We start from the raw sequence: 20,286 nt of genomic DNA, 5'->3' as shown, positions 1-20,286 counted from the left end.
AAAGTCGGGTTTCGTGAAACCCGACCCGATCCTATAAAAGTAAAGGTCGCTCAACCCTAGACCACAGGTTTCAAGCAATATGGGAAATAAAAAGGATCTCTCTGCTGCTGAAAAGCATTAAATAGTGCAATGCCTTGGTCAAGGTATGAAAACATTAGATATTTCACGAAAACTTAAGAGTGATCATCATACTGTGAAGAGATTTGTGACTGAAACAGAGCACAGACAGAGTTCATGCAGATAAAGGCAGATAAAGGCTGCGACGTCAGCAAGGAGATGGAGGAGTCATGTTTTGGGCCAGAATCATGGGGAAACAGCTTGTAGGGCCCTTTAAGGTTCCCGAAGGTGTGAAAATGACCTCGGCAAAGTATATAGAGTTTCTGACTGACAACTTTCTTCCATGGTATAAAAATCAGAATTGTGCCTTCAGGAGCAAAATCATCTTCATGCTGACAATGCACCATCTCATGCTGCAAAGAATATCTCTGAGTCATTGGCTGATATGGGCATAAAAGGAGATAAACTCATGGTATTGCCACCATCTTCCCCTGACCTCAACCCTATACAGAACCTTTGGAGTATCATCAAGCAAAAGATCTATGAGGGTGGGAGGCAGTTCACATCAAAACAGCAGCTCTGGGAGGCTATTCTGACTTCATGCAAAGAAATACAAGCAGAAACTCTCCAAATATTCACAAGTTCAATGGAGGCGAGAACTGTGAAAGTGATAACAAAGAAGGGTTCCTATGGTAACATGTGACTTGGCCTGTTAGGATGTTTTGGCATTAAATAGCTTTTTTGTTCAGTGAATGTGACCTCCTAATGCTGCAAATTCCACAAATGAGCATTTTCAGTTCTTTAAAACAGATCAAATGTTTAGAAATTCTACTGTGCCTAATAATTTGGAACAGTGCATTTTGAGTTTTTATTCATTTTGGAGATTATACTGTTATCATTGGGAGGTTTCTTCAATAAAATTTGATGTATAATCTAACGGGTGATGACTTTTATTAGACTGACTGTCATTTGCACCGACCATTTAGGAAAATCCGAGAAAAATATAATTTGCATAATAATTTGGAACATGGTGTAGAAGAAAGGGAAAAAGTGGGGAATGTGGTCTGGAGGCCTAGGTAACTGTGTTATTTTATGCAGAGATGAGTCCTGGCTGGAAGAAGTGACGGCAGTCTGTGCTGGATGAAAATGAAAAGAAAAGATGAAGGATTTCAGCTAGAGACGTCACTAGTGAGTCAGTGTATTACCTGTACACTGACACTATACACTGTATACTATATACAAAGCTCCTGTGTATAATGTCACTGGCAGTGATGATCACTGTATTACCTGTACACTGACACCTTATACAGATCTCCTGTGTATAATGTCACCAGTGATCACTGTAGTATCTTTACACTGACCGTAAATACAGAGTTCCTGTATACAATGGCACTTAGTATTGTGCTTTTTTAAAATTAATGATCAGTGTTGTAGTATACAAGTAGTGAAAGGTGTACACTCCCTGACAGAAGTAATGTCGCTTATCCATGTTATGTAAATAAAAGCTTATAACCTGATGTTAAATTCATCCATTGGTTGTATAAATTATTCTTTTGAAAGCTGAAACCTTCCAAAATGTGGTTTAGGTTAAGAAAATAAATTGACATCAATGCAGAAATATTGATTAGTTAATGGACACAGAATGGTCAGATTTTAGCAAGACAAAAGTTTTGTCGCCTGGTCATATAATGCACCCAATCCTAGTTTACATCCTCACCTGTGCTCAGTAAATGATCGGTTATTTAGTGTGTGTGTATAAAAAAAAACCCCGCTCCCCAGACCTTCACTTGAACTGCAACTTAAGCTCTGACAACATGCCAAAAATCCACCCTGCGACCAAAGCCTGGATTATAAAGAGGCTGAAGACCAGATCCACTGCAGAGGTGGCGGGCACCGTTAATGTGTCTCAGCGTCAAGTACAAAGAATTAAAAAAAAGATTTGAAGAGACTGGAGATGTGTTTGACTAGCCCAGGTCCGGCAGACCCCGCAAGACAACTGCTCAGGAGGAACGTTTGTTGGTTAGAAAATCCAAAGCAAGCCCCTCTTCCACAGCAGCAGAGCTCCAACAGGTCTGGTCACCTCAAGTCCCTGTGTCAACTAGAACAGTTTCTAGGATTCTGTCTCAAAATGGCCTCCATGGTCGAATCAGTGCCCAGAAGCCAGCACTAAACAAAAGGCAAATAAAAAACCGTGTGGCATCTACAAACTCCCACAGCCTGCTAAATAGATGGACACTGGAAAAGTGGCAGAAGGTGGATTTCTCTTCAGTAGAATTACACCACAGCTGCCACAAACACTGCAGGAGACCTACTGGAGCCCGTATGGATCCAAAATACACCCAGAAGACAGTTAAATTTGGTGGTGGAAAGATCATGGTCTGGGGTTACATTCCGTATAGGGGTGTGCGAAACATTTGCAAGATGGAAGGCAATATCAATAGCCTAAAATATCAAGAAGTATTAGCTACCTCTTATATTCCAAATCATAAAAGAGGTCATTCTGCAGCAGGATGGTGCTCCATCTCATACATCCATCTCTACAACAAAGTTCCTCCAGGCAAAAAAGATCAAGGTGTTCAAGGACTGGCCAGCCCAGTCACCAGACATGAACATCATTGAGCATGTTTGGGGTAGGATGAAAGAGGAAGCTTGGAAGACAAAACCAAAGAATCTAGATGAGCACCACAACTTCATTCACCAATGTTATGCAACATATATTTGTATTTTAAGTTAATTATTTGTCTGTGGGCAACAAAACTTTTGTCTTGCCAAAATCTGACCATTCTGTGTCCATTAACTGATCAATATTTCTGCTTTAATAACAATTTATTTTCTTAACCTAAACCACATTTTGGAGGGTTTCAGCTTTCAAAAGAATAACTTATACAACCAATGGATGAATTTAACGTCAGGTTATAAGCTTTTATTTACATAACATGAATAAGCGACATAACTTGTGTCAGGGAGTGTATGGTGTATGGCATCATTGGTCTTTGTATAGAGTGTAGTTTCATGTAGAGGTAATGGTGATATTATAATATTATGTATTCTCTGTGTAGTGGTGATAGTACTAGGCGCTGTGTAGCTGTATTGTTGTGTGTATGTTTGTAAGTAAGCTCCGTTATGGCACCATATCTAAGCAGTAAGCTTGGTTCTGGTACTCTATCAATGTAGTAATCTAGATTATGGTACTGTATGTATGTCGTAATCTCAGTTCTGCTCCAGTTTCTATGTAGCAGACTTGGTTCCATGTAGTAGACATATTAAGCTCGGTTCTGCTCCCTTATCTCTGTAGTAAGCTCGGTTCTGCTCCCATATCTCTGCAGTAAGCTCGGTTCTGCTCCCATATCTCTGTAGTAAGCTCGGTTCTGATCCCTTATCTCTCTAGTAAGCTCGGTTCTGCTCCCTTATCTCTGTAGTATGCTAGGTTCTGCTCCCATATCTCTGTAGTAAGTTTGGTTCTGCTCCCATATCTCTGTAGTAAGCTCGATTCTGTTCCCATATCTCTGCAGCAAGCTCGGTTCTGCTCCCATTTCTCTGCACTAAGCTCGGTTCTGCTCCCATATCTCTGTAGTAAGCTTGGTTCTGCTCCCATATCTTTGCAGTAAGCTAGGTTCTGCTCCCATATCTCTGTAGTAAGCTCGGTTCTGTTCCCCTATCTCTGTAGTAAGCTTGGTTCTGCTCCCTTATCTCTGTAGTAAGCTCATTTCTGCTGCCATATCTCTGTAGTAATCCCTGTTCTGCTCCCATATCTCTGCAGTAAGCTCGATTCTGCTCCCATATCCTTGCAGTAAGCTCGGTTCTGCTCCCATATCTCTGTAGTAAGCTCGGTTCGGCTCCCATATCTCTGAATCTAGTAAATTCGGTTCTGCTCCCATATCTCTATAGTAAGCTCTGTTCTGCTCCCATATCTCTGTAGTAAGCTCTGTTCTGCTCACATATCTCTGTAGTAAGCTCTGTTCTGTTCCCATATCTCTGGAGTAAGCTCGATTCTGCTCCTATATCTATGCAGCAAGCTCTGTTCAGTTTCCATATCTGTGTACCAGCTTGTTTTTAAAGCCTGTTATCTCTGCTACTTTAAGGCCATGTGCACACGTTCAGTATTTTTCACGTTTTTTTCTCGTTTTTTCGCTATAAAAACGTGATAAAACGCGAAAAAAATGCTAACATATGCCTCCTATTATTTACAGTGTATTCCGCATTTTTTGTGCAAATGTTGCATTTTTTTCCGCGAAAAAATCGCATTGCGGAAAAAAAAGCAACATGTTCATTAAAAATGCGGAATTGCGGGGATTCCGCACACCTAGGAATGCATTGATCTGCTTACTTCCCGCACGGGGCTGTGCACACCATGCGGGAAGTAAGCAGATTATATGCGGTTGGTACCCAGGGTGGAGGAGAGAAGACTCTCCTCCACGGACTGGGCACCATATAATTGGTCAAAAAAAAAGAATTAAAATAAAAAATAGTCATATACTCACCTTTGATGGCCCCCGGAGTGTTCCCGCCTCTCACTGCTGCATGCTGCCGCTTTGGGTCCTATAGATGGTGTGGTTCAGGACCTGCGATGACGTCGCTGTCTTGTGATTGGTCGCGAGACCGGTCATGTGACCGCTCACGTGACCGCGACGTCATCGAAGGTCCTGAACCACACCATCTAGGAACGGATGCCGCTGAGGATATCGGCTGTCTGCAGAGGGCGAGTATAACCATTTTTTTATTTTTTTTATTATTTTTAAACATTCTATCTTTTACTATAGATGCTGCATAGGCAGCATCTATAGTAAAAAGTTGGTCACACTTGTCAAACACTATGTTTGACAAGTGTGACCAACCTGTCAGTCAGTTTTCCAAGCGATGCTACAGATCGCTTGGGAAACTTTGGCATTCTGCAAGCTAATTACGCTTGCAAAATGCTAAAAAAGACACACAAAAAACGGGAAAACAACGCAAAAAAAAAAATGCGGATTTCTTGCAGAAAATTTCCGGTTTTCTTCAGGAAATTTCTGCAAGAAATCCTGACGTGTGCACATACCCTAATGCAGTGGCCAGATATAAGCAGGGAAAAGGAGGGCCACCGCAACTCGAGGGCCACTGCCTTGTGATTGCCCCCCAGGCTGAAAATTGCCAGCCAGCCCCTGGAATAAGCTGTATGCTAAACTTGAGAAATGTGTATTTTCTGTTCAAGAGTTGCCTTTCTTGGGTTATATTGTGTCTGCTTCTGGTTTTTAAATGGACGCCGCTAAGGTGCAGGCGGTGCTGCATTGGGAACGTCCTGATAACCTGAAAGCACTTCAGCGGTTCCTTGGGTTTTCTAACTACTATAGGAAATTTATCAAGGATTTTTCCATCATTGCTAAACCGCTAACTGACATGACTAAAAAGGGTACCAATTTCTCTGTTTGGCCTGTGGCTGCTGTGCGTGCATTTGAATTTCTTAAGAACAGTTTTGTTTCAGCCCCCATTCTTGTGCAGCCAGACGTATCTAAACCATTTGTTGTGGAAGTTGATGCGTCTGAGGTTGGTGTGGGGGCGGTACTATCTCAAGGCTCATCTTTGAGTGGTTTACATCCGTGCGCCTATTTCTCCAAGAAACTGTCGTCCGCCGAACGTAACTACGATATCGGCAACAGGAAGTTGTTGGCACTTAAGTTGGCCTTTGAGGAATGGCGACACTTCTTGGAGGGGTCGGTCCATCAGGTAACTGTTATTACCGATAATAAGAATCTGCTGTATTTGGAGTCAGCCAAGCGCCTGTCCCCCAGGCAGGCTCGCTGGGCATTGTTTTTCACGCGGTTCAATTTTGTGGTCACTTACAGACCGGGGTCTAAAAACACGGCGGATGCTCTGTCCAGGTGTTTTCCGGGGGGAGAACCTCGGGAGGATCCAGTACCCATCCTCCAAAAGGGTGTTGTGGTTTCGGCTCTCACTACCGAGGTTGAGGCTGAGATTGCCGAGGCTCAGGAGGAGGTACCATCTGAGCTTCCCGTCAACAAATCTTTTGTTCCGCTTCATCTCCGCCTAAAGGTTTTGGTGGAGCATCATGATGCCGTCCTGGCTGGTCACCCAGGGGTTAGAGGTACCTTGGAGTTGGTGTCACGTCGGTTTTGGTGGCCCAAGATCCGACAGGACGTTGTCTCATACGTGTCAGCTTGTACCACGTGCGCTAGGGCTAAGACGCCCCACTCCCGTCCGGTTGGCAAACTACTTCCTCTTGAGGTACCTACACTGTGTTCCAAATTATTATGCAAATTGGATTTAAGTGTCATAAAGATTTAATCGTTTTGTTTTTCAAATAAACTCATGGATGGTATTGTGTCTCAGGGCTCAATGGATCACTGAAATCAATCTTAAATACATGTGATAATTAGTTTTCCAGGTGATTCTAATTAAAGGAAAACTGCTTAAAAATGATGTTCCACATTATTAAGCAGGTCACAGGTTTCAAGCAATATGGGAAATAAAAAGGATCTCTCTGCTGCTGAAAAGTGTTAAATAGTGCAATGCCTTGGACAAGATATGAAAACATTAGATATTTCACGAAAACTTAGGAGTGATCATCATACTATGAAGAGATTTATGACTGAAACAGAGTTCATGCAGATAAAGGCATATTGAGGAAGGTTTCTGCCAGACAAATTCATTGAATTAAGTGAGAAGCTGCCAAAATACCATTACAAAGCAGCAAAAAGTTATTTGAAGTTGCTGGTGCCTCTGGAGTCCCTCAAACCTCAAGGTGTAGGATCCTTTAAAGGCTTGATTTGGTGCTTAAACCTACTATTCGGCCACCCCTAAACAGTGATCACAAGCAGAAATGGTTGTAGTGTGACCAGACATACATGAAGACTATTTTTCAAGCAGTCTTGTTTACTGATGAGTGTCGAGCAACCCTGGATGGTCCAGATGGAAGGAGTAGTGGATGGTTGGTGGATGGCCACCATGTCCCAACAAGGCTGCGACGTCAGCAAGGAGGTTGAGGAGTCATGTTTTGGTCCAGAACAGCTGGTAGGGCCCTTTAAGGTTCCTGAAGGTGTGAAAATGACCTCTGCAAAGTGTATAGAGTTTCTGACTGACAACTTTCTTCCATGGTATAAAAAGCAGAAACATGCCTTCAGGAGCAGAAGCATCTTCATGCATGACAATGCACTATCTCATGCTGTCATGCTGCAAAGAATACATCTGAGTCATTGGCTGCTATGGGCATAAAGGGAGATAAACTCATGGTGTGGCCACCATCTCCATCTTCCCCTGACCTCAACCTTATCGAGAACCTTTGGATTATCATCAAGCAAAAGATCTATGAGGGTGGGAGGCAGTTCACATCAAAACAGCAGCTCTGGGAGGCTATTCTGACTTCATGCAAAGAAATACAAGCAGAAACTCTCCAAAAACTCACAAGTTCAATGGATGAAGAATGGTGAAGGTGACATCAAAGAAAGATTCTATGTTAACATGTAACTTGGCCTTTTAGGATGTTTTGGAGTTAAATAGCTTTTTGTTCAGTGAATGTGACCTCCTAATGCTGCAAATTCCACAAATGAGCATTTTCAGTTCTTTAAAACAGATCAAATGTTTAGAAATTCTACTGTGCCTAATAATTTGGAAAGTGCATTTTGAGTTTTATTCATTTTAGAGATTATACTGTTATCATTGGGAGGTTTCTTCAATAAAATTCGATGTGTCCTCTAACGGGTGATGACTTTTATTAGACTGATTGTCATTTGCACCAACCATTTAGGAAAATCAGAGAAAAATGTCATTTGCATAATAATTTGGAACATAGTGTAGTAAGCCATGGACGGAAATCTCCATGGATTTCATCACTGAATTGCCCTCATCAGCTGGAAACACGGTCATCTTGGTGATTGTTGATCGTTTTTCTAAAATGTCGCACTTTGCGTCTTTGCCTGCGTTGCCTAACGCTAAGACTCTGGCTCAGGTATTTGTGCAGGAGGTGGTCAGACTTCATGGGGTTCCGTCTGACATCGTGTGTTATGACCCCAATGGCGAGGGTCTCAGAGAAATCAGCAAGTCTGCGAAGTACAAAAATCCAGCTCATAGGGCAGTGGTAACTGGGTTGACCATATATCTACTCCTAACACCAACACTAGAAGTAGCCAGGGAACATGCCTACATTGGTCGCTAGATGTCTCGCGCCAGCCGGAGAGCTAACTACCCCTAGAAGAGGAAAACAAAGACCTCTCTTGCCTCCAGAGAAAAGACCCCAAAAGTAGGATACAAGCCCCCCACAAATAATAACGGTGAGGTAAGAGGAAATGACAAACACAGAGATGAACTAGGTTTAGCAAAGAGAGGCCCACTTACTAATAGCAGAATGTAGTAAGATAACTTATATGGTCAACAAAAACCCTATCAAAAATCCACGCTGGAGATTCAAGAACCCCCGAACCGTCTAATGGCCCGGGGGGAGAACACCAGCCACCCTAGAGCTTCCAGCAAGGTCAGGATACAGATTATATACAAGCTGGACAAAAATGCAAACAAAAACAAATAGCAAAAAGCAAAAAAGCAGACTTAGCTTAATCAAACAGGAACCAGGATCAGAAGACAAGAGCACTACAGATTAGCTCTGATATCAACGTTGCCAGGCATTGAACTGAAGGTCCAGGGAGCTTATATAGCAACACCCCTGACCTAACGACCCAGGTGAGCATACAAGGGATGACAGACATACCCAGAGTCAAATCACTAGTAGCCACTAGAGGGAGCCAAATGGTGAATTCACAACAGTACCCCCCCCTTAGTGAGGGGTCACCGAACCCTCACCAAGACCACCAGGGCGATCAGGATGAGCGGCGTGAAAGGCACAAACTAAATCGGCCGCATGCACATCAGAGGCGACCACCCAGGAATTATCCTCCTGACCATAGCCCTTCCACTTGACCAGGTACTGAAGCCTCCGCCTGGAGAGACGAGAATCTAAGATCTTCTCCACCACGTACTCCAACTCGCCCTCAACCAACACCGGAGCAGGAGGCTCAGCAGAAGGAACCACAGGCACAACGTACCGCCGCAACAAGGACCTATGAAATACGTTGTGAATGGCAAACGACACCGGAAGATCCAGGCGAAAGGATACAGGATTAAGGATTTCCAATATCTTGTAAGGACCAATGAATCGAGGCTTAAATTTGGGAGAGGAGACCTTCATAGGAACAAATCGAGAAGACAGCCATACCAAATCCCCAACGCGAAGTCGGGGACCCACACCGCGGTGGCGGTTGGCAAAACGCTGAGCCTTCTCCTGTGACAACTTCAAGTTGTCCACCACATGATTCCAGATCCGCTGCAACCTATCCACCACAGAATCCACCCCAGGACAGTCAGAAGGCTCCACATGTCCCGAGGAAAAACGAGGATGGAAACCAGAGTTGCAGAAAAATGGCGAAACCAAGGTGGCAGAACTAGCCCGATTATTAAGGGCAAATTCAGCCAACGGCAAGAAGGTCACCCAATCATCCTGATCAGAAGAGACAAAACACCTCAAATACGCCTCCAGAGTCTGATTAGTTCGTTCCGTTTGTCCGTTAGTCTGTGGATGAAAAGCGGACGAAAACGACAATTCAATGCCCATCCTACCACAAAAGGATCGCCAGAACCTGGAAACAAACTGGGATCCTCTGTCCGACACAATATTCTCAGGAATGCCGTGCAAACGAACCACGTTCTGGAAGAACACAGGAACCAGATCAGAAGAGGAAGGCAGCTTAGGCAAAGGAACCAGATGGACCATCTTGGAGAAACGATCACATATCACCCAGATGACAGACATGCCCTGAGACACCGGAAGATCCGAAATGAAATCCATAGAGATGTGTGTCCAAGGTCTCTTCGGGACAGGCAAGGGCAAGAGCAACCCGCTGGCACGAGAACAGCAAGGCTTAGCTCGAGCACAAGTACCACAGGACTGCACAAATGACCACACATCCCTTGACAAGGAAGGCCACCAAAAGGACCTGGCCACCAGATCTCTGGTGCCAAAAATTCCCGGGTGCCCTGCCAACACTGAGGAATGAACCTCGGAAATGACTCTGCTGGTCCATTTAGCAGGCACAAACAATCTGTCAGGTGGACAAGAGTCAGGCCTACCAGCCTGAAATCTCTGCAACACACGTCGCAGATCTGGAGAAATAGCTGACAAGATAACTCCTTCCTTAAGAATACCCACAGGTTCAGCGACTCCAGGAGCATCAGGCACAAAGCTCCTAGACAGAGCATCGGCCTTCACATTCTTAGAACCTGGTAAATACGAGACCACAAAGTCAAAACGGGAGAAAAACAATGACCAGCGGGCCTGTCTAGGATTCAGGCGTTTAGCAGACTCGAGATACATCAGATTTTTGTGATCAGTCAAGACCACCACACGATGCTTAGCACCCTCGAGCCAATGACGCCACTCCTCAAATGCCCACTTCATGGCCAACACCTCCCGATTGCCCACATCATAATTTCGCTCTGCCGGCGAAAACTTCCTAGAGAAAAAGGCACAAGGTCTCATAGTAGAGCAACCAGGGCCTCTCTGCGACAAAACGGCCCCTGCCCCAATCTCCGAAGCATCCACCTCAACTTGAAAGGGAAGTGAGATGTTAGGCTGGCACAAAACAGGCGCCGAAGTAAACCGGCGTTTCAACTCCTGGAAAGCCTCCACGGCAGCAGGAGCCCAGTTAGCCACATCAGAGCCTTTCTTGGTCATATCCGTCAACGGTTTAACAACGCTAGAAAAATTAGCGATAAAACGACGGTAGAAGTTAGCAAAACCCAAGAACTTCTGAAGACTCTTAACTGACGAGGGTTGAGTCCAATCATGAATAGCTCGGACCTTGACTGGGTCCATCTCCACAGCAGAAGGGGAAAAAATGAACCCTAAAAAGGGAACCTTCTGTACACCAAAGAGACACTTTTTGAGCCTTTAACAAACAAAGAATTTTCACGCAAAGTCTTAAAAACCATCCTGACCTGCTCCACATGCGAGTCCCAATCATCAGAAAAAACCAGAATATCATCCAGATAAACGATCAAAAATTTATCCAGATACTTCCGGAAAATGTCATGCATAAAGGACTGAAAAACTGAAGGTGCATTAGAGAGCCCAAATGGCATCACCAAGTACTCAAAATGACCTTCGGGCGTATTGAATGCGGTTTTCCATTCATCTCCTTGCTTAATGCGCACAAGGTTGTACGCACCACGAAGGTCTATCTTGGTGAACCACTTGGCACCTTTAATCCGGGCAAACAAGTCTGACAACAGCGGCAAAGGATACTGAAATTTGACAGTGATCTTATTTAAAAGCCGATAGTCAATACAAGGCCTCAAAGATCCGTCCTTTTTGGCCACAAAAAAGAATCCCGCACCAAGAGGGGAAGAAGAAGGACGGATATGCCCCTTCTCCAGAGACTCCTTGATATATGAACGCATCGCGGTATGTTCAGGTACCGACAGATTAAACAGTCTTCCCTTAGGAAACTTACTGCCTGGAATCAAATCTATTGCACAGTCACATTCCCTATGAGGAGGCAATGCACTTGACCTAGACTCGCTGAAGACATCCTGATAATCAGACAAATACGCCGGAACTTCCGAAGGCGTAGAAGTAGCAATAGACACGGGCAGGGAATCTCCATGAATTCCATGACAGCCCCAACTTGACACTGACATTGCCTTCCAGTCCAAGACTGGATTATGGGTCTGTAACCATGGCAAACCCAAAACAACCAAATCATGCATTTTATGCAAAACAAGAAAACGTATCACCTCCCGATGTTCAGGAGTCATGCACATGGTAATCTGTGTCCAAAACTGCGGTTTATTTTCTGCCAATGGCGTAGCATCAATACCCCTAAGAGGGATAGGATTTTCTAATGGCTCAAGAACAAAACCGCAGCGCTTGGCAAATGACAGATCCATAAGACTCAGGGCAGCACCTGAATCTACAAACGCCATGACAGGATACGATGACAGTGAGCAAATCAAAGTCACAGATAGAATAAACTTAGGTTGCAAATTACCAATGACGACATGACTAACAACCTTAGTAAGACGCTTAGAGCATGCTGAGATAACATGTGTAGAATCACCACAGTAGTAACACAAGCCATTCTGGCGTCTATGAATTTTCCGCTCATTTCTAGTCAGGATTCTATCACATTGCATTAAATCAGGTGCCTGTTCAGATAACACCATGAGGGAATTTGCGGCTTTGCGCTCCCGCAACCGCCGGTCAATTTGAATTGCCAGGGCCATGGAATCATTCAGACCTGTGGGAATGGGAAAACCCACCATCACATTCTTAATGGCTTCAGAAAGGCCATTTCTAAAATTTGCAGCCAATGCACACTCGTTCCACTGGGTCAGCACGGACCATTTCCGAAATTTTTGGCAATACACTTCAGCCTCGTCCTGGCCCTGAGACATAGCCAGCAAGGCTTTTTCTGCCTGAATCTCAAGATTGGGTTCCTCATAAAGCAAACCGAGCGCCAGAAAAAACGCATCAATATCAGCCAATGCCGGATCTCCTGGCGCCAGCGAGAAAGCCCAATCCTGAGGGTCGCCCCGTAAAAAAGAAATAACAATTTTCGCTTGCTGAGCGGAGTCTCCAGAGGAACAGGGTCTCAGGGACAAAAACAATTTACAATTATTCCTGAAATTTCTAAACTTAAATCGGTCTCCGGAAAACAGTTCAGGAATCGGTATCTTAGGTTCTGACATAGGATTTCTGGTAACATAATCTTGTATGCCCTGCACACGAGCAGCAAGCTGGTCCACACTTGTAATCAAGGTCTGGACATTCATGTCTGCAGCAATCACAAGCCACTCAGAGGTAAAGGGGAAAAGAAAAAAAAATGAGAGAGAGAAAAAAAAAAAACTCAGAACTTTCTTTCTTATAATCCCGCTTCTGCAATGCATTTAACATTTAATACTGGCCTGGCAAACTGTTATGACCCCAATGGCGAGGGTCTCAGAGAAATCAGCAAGTCTGCGAAGTACAAAAATCCAGCTCATAGGGCAGTGGTAACTGGGTTGACCATATATCTACTCCTAACACCAACACTAGAAGTAGCCGGGAAACATGCCTACGTTGGTCGCTAGATGTCTCGCGCCAGCCGGAGAGCTAACTACCCCTAGAAGAGGAAAACAAAGACCTCTCTTGCCTCCAGAGAAAAGACCCCAAAAGTAGGATACAAGCCCCCCACAAATAATAACGGTGAGGTAAGAGGAAATGACAAACACAGAGATGAACTAGGTTTAGCAAAGAGAGGCCCACTTACTAATAGCAGAATGTAGTAAGATAACTTATATGGTCAACAAAAACCCTATCAAAAATCCACGCTGGAGATTCAAGAACCCCCGAACCGTCTAACGGCCCGGGGGGAGAACACCAGCCACCCTAGAGCTTCCAGCAAGGTCAGGATACAGATTATATACAAGCTGGACAAAAATGCAAACAAAAACAAATAGCAAAAAGCAAAAAAGCAGACTTAGCTTAATCAAACAGGAACCAGGATCAGAAGACAAGAGCACTACAGATTAGCTCTGATATCAACGTTGCCAGGCATTGAACTGAAGGTCCAGGGAGCTTATATAGCAACACCCCTGACCTAACGACCCAGGTGAGCATACAAGGGATGACAGACATACCCAGAGTCAAATCACTAGTAGCCACTAGAGGGAGCCAAAAGGTAAATTCACAACAATCGTGTCTGATAGGGGGTCTCAGTTTGTGGCAAAATTTTGGAAAGCGTTTTGCTCACGGCTGGGAATCAAGTTATCTCATTCTTCGGCGTTTCATCCTCAGTCAAATGGTCAGACTGAGCGTATGAACCAAAATTTGGAACAGTACTTACGCTGCTTTGTCTCTGATAACCAGGAGGAGTGGTCTACCTTTCTTCCTTTGGCTGAGTTTGCCATCAATAATCACCGCCCGGAGTCGTCTGGGGAGTCTCCGTTTTTTTGTGTTTACGGGCTACATCCTCAATTTTGTACCTTGAGTCAGAGGGGCTCTTCCGGCGTTCCGGAGGAGGACCAGTTAGGAACACAATTGTCATCAGTCTGGAGGAGAGTTAAACAGCACCTGTTGAGTGTGGGTGCTAGGTACAAACGTGTGGCTGACAGTAGGCGTGTGCCAGGTCCGGACCTGAGTGTGGATGACTGGGTGTGGTTATCCACAAAAAACATAAGACTCAAGATACCGTCCCTTAAATTGGGTCCACGGTTTATTGGTCCATTTAGGGTCACCGCCGTCATTAACCCAGTTGCGTACCGTTTGGAGCTCCCTTCGGTGTATAAGATACACAACGTGTTCCACAGGTCTCTTCTAAAGAAGGGGGTGGGTTCTGTGGACGCGGCGCCTATGCCACCTGTAGTCTTGGTGGATGGTAATTTAGAGTTTGAAGTCTCCAAGGTGGTTGACTCTCGTGTAGTGCGTTGCACTTTACAGTACTGCACTTTACAGTACTTGGTACACTGGCGTGGTTATGGGCCTGAGGAGAGGTCCTGGGTACCAGCCTCGGACGTTCATGCTGACCGGCTGGTCAGGTTGTTTCACCGCCGTCATCCGGACAAGCCGTGAGGGCCCTGGGGTCCCTCGTAGAAGGCGGGGTACTGTCATGTCGGATGTTGTTCAGACCAGGTCGTCCGACAGACAGCGGTAATTCCGCCTTTGACCACTATTTACTCATTGGTGTCTGCTAGATTTTGTCTACCTGTTCCGGGGTTGATTTACCTGAACCTCGGATTGGAAGTTGGGCCATTTCCATGGCCTTTAAATAGTTCTCCTGATCATTGGGCGTCGCCGATTATAGCTTCTGTCTTGCGTTGTTATCTCGGTCTGGAGTGGAGAGCTGGTGGTTGGAGATTCGTTGCTGGTGGTGTATATTCCTTCGTCTTATTTACTCCTTCCTATATTTGTGTTTATTTTGCCCTGCACATTTATAGTGTATTCCTGAGTGTCTGCAGCGTGGTGTATATTTTCCTTTATCCTTGTCTGTGCTAACTGTGGGTATTTAAGTATTACCTCTTCACTGGGTGGTGGGTGGAGGTTTCAGCCTAGGGCTGAGTTCAGGAGTTAGGGTGAGGTTCAAGGCCTGAACATGCACACCATCAGTGTAAACTTCAGGTAGAGGGTCAGTCAGGATTTTCCCTAGTCTTAGGGAAATTGCAGGAGCCCGGGTTATTAGCTCTCGCTCACCTAGTCTCTCCCTGACAGTGAGATTTGGAGTGGAGATGGGGTTATTTATTGTGTGTGGGGAGATTTGGTGTGGGGATGGGGGATTTAATGTATGGAGAGATTTGAGGACACAAAATGAAGAGCAAAGTGGGAAATGGGGGGGCATGTATGAGTTTAACAGTACAGGGAATGGGGGGCATGTATGAGGAAACAGTACGGGGGAATGAGGGGCATGGGGGCATGTATGAGGAAACAGTACAGGGGAATGGGGGCATGTATGAGGGCTGTGCAATATACTATGTGGCTGTGCAATATACTACATGGGCTGGGCAATTTACTACGTGGGCTATGCAATATACTACGTGGGCTGTGCTATATACTGCGTGGGCTGTGCAATATACTGCGTGGGCTGTGCTATATACTACATGGGCTGTGCTATATACTGCATGGGCTGTGCAATATACTGCATGGGCTGTGCTATATACTACGTGGGCTGTGCAATATACTACATGGGCTGTGCAATGTACTACGAGGGCTGTGCAATGTACTACGTGGCCTGTGCAATATACTATGTGGACTGTGCAATATACTATGTGGGCTGTGCAATATACTACGTGGGCTGTGCAATATACTACATGGGCTGTGCAATATACTACATGGCTGTGCCATATACTACGTGGGCTATGTTGTACACTACGTGGGCTGTGTTATACATTACATGGCCTGTGTTATACACTACGTGGCCTGTGTTATATACTGCGTGAGTGGGCTGTTATATACTACATGGATGTGTTATATGCTATGTGGGCTGTTATACACTCCATGGGCTGTGCTATATACTATGTGGCTGTGCTATATACTTCGTGGCTGTGCTATATACTCCGTGGGCTGTGCTATATACTACGTGGCTGTGCTATATACTAAGTGGATGTGCTATATACTACGTGGCTGTGCAATATACTACATGGCTGTGCTATTTAATATGTGGGCTGTTATATACTATGTGGCTGTGCTATATACTACGTGGCCGGCCGAGAACAATCAGCGACAGGCGCAGTCATACACTACGTGGGCTGTGTTATATACTGCGTGAGTGGGCTGTTATATACTACGTGAGCTGTGTTATATGCTACGTGGGCTGTTATACACTCCGTGGGCTGTGCTATATACTACGTGGCTGTGCTATTTACTACGTGGGGTGTTATATACTACATGGCCAGCTGCGAACAATCAGCGACAGACGCAGTCCGGCGGCGAATTGGCGCGGGATTTGAACCACGCTTCGCTAATTGGTCGCGGCCGAATTCTGTGTATTCAATGTATTATTCTAAAATCTTCATAAATAAACTACATACATATTCTAGAATACCCGATGCATTAGAATCGGGCTACCATCTAGTATATGTACATATATATATATATATATATATACACTCACCGGCCACTTTATTAGGTACACCATGCTAGTAACGGGTTGGACCCCCTTTTGCCTTCAGAACTGCCTCAATTCTTCGTGGCATAGATTCAACAAGGTGCTGGAAGCATTCCTCAGAGATTTTGGTCCATATTGACATGATGGCATCACACAGTTGCCGCAGATTTGTCGGCTGCACATCCCAAAGATGCTCCATACAAGGCAGGATGGATCCATGCTTTCATGTTGTTTACGCCAAATTCTGACCCTACCATCCGAATGTCACAGCAGAAATCGAGACTCATCAGACCAAGCAACGTTTTTCCAATCTTCTACTGTCCAATTTCGATGAGCTTGTACAAATTGTAGCCTCAGTTTCCTGTTCTTAGCTGAAAGGAGTGGTACCCGGTGTGGTCTTCTGCTGCTGTAGCCCATCTGCCTCAAAGTTCGACGCACTGTGCGTTCAGAGATGCTCTTAGGCCTACCTTGGTTGTAACGGGTGGCGATTTGAGTCACTGTTGCCTTTCTATCAGCTCGAACCAGTCTGCCCATTCTCCTCTGACCTCTGGCATCAACAAGGCATTTCCGCCCACAGAACTGCCGCTCACTGGATTTTTTTTCTTTTTCGGACCATTCTCTGTAAACCCTAGAGATGGTTGTGCGTGAAAATCCCAGTAGATCAGCAGTTTCTGAAATACTCAGACCAGCCCTTCTGGCACCAACAACCATGCCACGTTCAAAGGCACTCAAATCACCTTTCTTCCCCATACTGATGCTCGGTTTGAACTGCAGGAGATTGTCTTGACCATGTCTACATGCCTAAATGCACTGAGTTGCCGCCATGTGATTGGCTGATTAGAAATTAAGTGTTAACAAGAAGTTGGACAGGTGTACCTAATAAAGTGGCCGGTGAGTGTATATATATATATATATATATATATATATATATATATGAATATATATATATATTTATATATATATATATATATATATATATATATATTGCACAAACAATAAAGGGAACACTTAAACAGCAGAACTTAACTCCAAGTAAATCAAACTTCTGTGAAATCCAACTGTCCACTTAGGAAGCAACACTGTTTGACAATCACTTTCGCATGCTGTTATGCAAATGGAATAAACAGATGGAAATTATTGGCAATTATCAAAACACTCAATAAAGGAGTGGTTCTGCAGGTGGGGACCACAGACCACATCTCAGTACCAATGCTTTCTGGCTGATGTTTTGGTCACTTTTGAATGTTGGTTGTGCTTTCACACTCGTGGTAGCATGAGACGGTCTCTACAACCCACACAAGTGGCTCAGGTAGTGCAGCTCATCCAGGATGGCACATTAATGTGAGCTGTGGCAAGAAGGTTTGCTGTCTGTCAGCGTATTGTCCAGAGGCTGGAGGCGCTACCATTAGACAGGCCAGTACACCAGGACATGTGGAGGAGGCCATAGGAGGGCAACAACTCAGCAGCAGGACCGCTACCTCAACCTTTGTGCAAGGAGGAACAGGAGCTCTGCCAGAGCCCTGCAAAATGACCTCGAGCAAGCCACAAATGTGCATGTGACCACACAAACGGTTAGATACAGACTCCATGAGGATGGTCTGAGTGCCCGACGAACACAGATGGGGTTGTGCTCACAGCCCAACACCGTGCAGGATGCTTGGCATTTGCCACAGAACACCAGGATTGGCAAATTTGCCACTGGTGCCCTGTGCTCTTCTGAGCACATGTGACAGACGTGACAGAGTCTGGAGATGCCGTGGAGAGTGATCTGCCTGCAACATCCTTTAGCATGACCGTTTTGGCAGTGGGTCAGTAATGGTGTGGGGTGGCATTACTTTAGGGGGTCTCACAGCCCTCCATGTGCTCACTAGAGGTAGGCTGACTGCCATTAGGTACTGAGATGAGATCCTCAGACCCCTTGTGAGACCATATGCTGTGCGGTTGGTCCTGGGTTCCTCCTAATGCAGGACAGTACCAGACCTCATATGGATGGAGTGAGTCAGCAGTTCCTGCAAGATGAAGGCATTGAAGCTATAGACTGGCCCGCCCGTTCCCCAGACCTGAATCTGATTGAACACATCTAGGACATCATGTCTCGCACCATCCACCAACGTCAAGTAGCACCATAGACTGTCCAGGAGTTGGTAGGATGCTTTAGTCCAGGTCTGAGAGGAGATCTGTCAGGAGACCAGCCGCTGCCTCATCAGGAGCATGCCCAGGTGTTGTAGGGAGGCCACACAGGTACATGGAGGCCACACACTACTGAGCATAATTTCCTTGTCTTGAGGCATTTCCACTGAAGTTGGATCAGCCTGCAACTTCATTTTCCACTTTGATTTTGAGCATCATTCCAACTCCAGACCTCCGTGGGATATTAGTTGTGATTTACGTTGATAATTTTAAGGTTTCATTGTTCTCAGCACATTCCATTATGTAATAAAGATTTACAACTGATATATTTCATTCAGTGATATCTAGGATGTGGGATTTTAGTGTTAGTGCTCCCTCTATTTTTTTGAGCAGTGTGTACACTATATATATATATATATATATATATATATATATATATATACATTCTATATCTTTTTCGCCATAAAAGAAGGGGAGCCCAGACAAATTACTGGCGGTCAGTGTAACGCGAGCAGTAGGGTGTTTCATTTTTCCAAAGTTATGATTTTCACATGACTTTGCTTGAATCCTTGGTCTAAGTCATCTAAAAAATCCATGTAAACAATTTTAGCGAAATCGATTAATATTTAGGGGTTGCACACTTTGATCATTTTTTGTCTGAAAGTACTGAAATTCATGAAAATGTATCATCGACATCACATTAATGTGTATGTTGTGTTTCTATTATGTTTTGCAGGTAGTCAAACTGAAAATGAGTACTAGAAAGGGAATTTGGTTACTTGAACAGGTGCCTGGTGGTGAATTTTTAGGAGCTCGACTCCCTTCCAAGGAACAAGTGCTTTTAGTTTTTATTTACCATCACAAAGAAATGAAAGAAACACTCTCGTGTGCTGCTAAATCCACAAGTATTAAACTACAGGAAGTGTGGAAGAAAGCAAGTATCCCTGTTATGACAGAGGAGAATATCCAAACTTGTATACACAAGTTATGCAAGGAATATCAACATCTGGGTAAAGAGAAATCAAGAAACACTGACAAAGCAAATATGAAGCGGCAGATTTGGAAAGGTGATCTTGTTGAGCTCTTTGATATTGCCAGGCAAAATGTGATGTCCATGAATAGCGTACTAGAAGATGATAAAGCATTCCTTATGTCACAAAGAGAGGATCGTATGAGTTCATCAATGAGTGGTGTAGATAAGGTTCTTGCCTCACAACTTAAAATAAAGAAAAGAAACACAGAAAAAAAGGAGGCATACAGGATGAAACATTATAAAGAAATCGCCAAAATGCACAAGACAGTTATAGTGGAACACTCAGTCTCATCTCCATCATCATCAATTCATGAAGAGGACGAATTTTCTGCACCACCAGTGAAAAAATCTTATTCAGGTCGTAGATTAAAACCTCTTGATCACACACTCACGGCTACATGGGATCGAGAACAACTCTCCATTCGACAAGCAAGTACTTCATTTATT

At 44.5% G+C, this 20,286-nt stretch overlaps 1 protein-coding gene across 1 annotated transcript in view; it reads left to right on the top strand.

The window, feature by feature from the left end:
* Nucleotides 1-20,025, top strand: part of LOC143817697 (uncharacterized) — a 28,806-nt gene extending 8,781 nt beyond the window's left edge. The window contains exon 2 of the mRNA XM_077299187.1: nucleotides 19,543-20,025. The gene's annotated coding sequence lies outside the window, so the exon portion shown is untranslated. The remainder of the gene's footprint in view (nucleotides 1-19,542) is intronic.
* Nucleotides 20,026-20,286: the final 261 nt, after the last annotated feature.

Source organism: Ranitomeya variabilis, chromosome 3 (assembly GCF_051348905.1).
Source record: "Ranitomeya variabilis isolate aRanVar5 chromosome 3, aRanVar5.hap1, whole genome shotgun sequence".
Taxonomy (NCBI): Eukaryota; Metazoa; Chordata; class Amphibia; order Anura; family Dendrobatidae; genus Ranitomeya; species Ranitomeya variabilis.
This window is presented reverse-complemented; position numbering and strand designations above follow the sequence as displayed.